Source organism: Octodon degus, unplaced genomic scaffold (genome assembly GCF_000260255.1).
Source record: "Octodon degus isolate 3935 unplaced genomic scaffold, OctDeg1.0 scaffold00008, whole genome shotgun sequence".
Classification (NCBI taxonomy): Eukaryota; Metazoa; Chordata; class Mammalia; order Rodentia; family Octodontidae; genus Octodon; species Octodon degus.
The window spans coordinates 11,320,523-11,321,318 of record NW_004524584.1 but is presented as its reverse complement, the minus strand read 5'-3'; the positions used below and the strand labels follow the sequence as shown (position 1 = coordinate 11,321,318).

Sequence of the window (796 nt, the reverse complement as noted above, 5' to 3'; positions counted from 1 at the left end):
TTGATCAGACCTGTTCAAATTATGCAGTGAGTCACTGTTGGCAGGGTGGCCGGAAGCTGGCAGTGGGGACATGCCTGGCCCTGGGAGGTCTCCCTGGGGCTCCAGGCCTCTGTCACACTGCATCTTCCACAGATGGAGCCTCTCAGCTCTGCCTGCTGGGCCTCTTCCTGTGTCTCCCAGGAGGAGAGTTCCATTCCAGGCCTCTCTGCTTATGCTGCTTCTAAGAAACGTAATGATTTTTTTTTTTTTTTTTTTAAAGTTAGCCTGTCTCACTGCCAAGTTTTTCATGCTGTAAAGTATTTTATGAGTTTCCTAAATCTCAAACATTCACAGCCCCAAAGAAATACTTTAAAGCAATTCAGTGCCCTCCTACCTGCTTGGAAATACTTTTGGGACTATAGACATGGAAAACAGCAGACTGTCCTAGATTTTGTATTGAAAAGAGCCTCCACAGACCCCCAAATGCTAAGCCTCAAGGTGATTTGCAGTACTGGTCAGTCTGTGCTTTATACAGAATCTTTAGGTCCAGTTGGACAACACTATTTTCCGCTTGAGTGTTGTAAGAATTATAAAGACAGTGGGAGCCTCGAGCTTTCTGATAGACAGAGCAGTGGACTGTGACCAAGTATTTACTAAAGGCCACACCCTGCTCTAATCACTTTATGTAAGACAAGTGGTGGTGATGCCACTGAGAAACTATTGTGCATGCTCCAAGTACTGTTCTTACATAAATTACATCATTTAATCCTTACAATTGTTCTAAGATGTGTGAACAATTACTGGCTCCATTTTCCAA

The 796-nt window shown here is 44.0% G+C and overlaps 1 protein-coding gene across 1 annotated transcript in view; it reads left to right on the top strand.

Moving 5' to 3' along the window:
* Window positions 1-796, top strand: part of Col6a6 (collagen type VI alpha 6 chain) — a 119,842-nt gene that overhangs the window by 101,382 nt on the left and 17,664 nt on the right. The gene's annotated exons all lie outside the window — the stretch shown is intronic.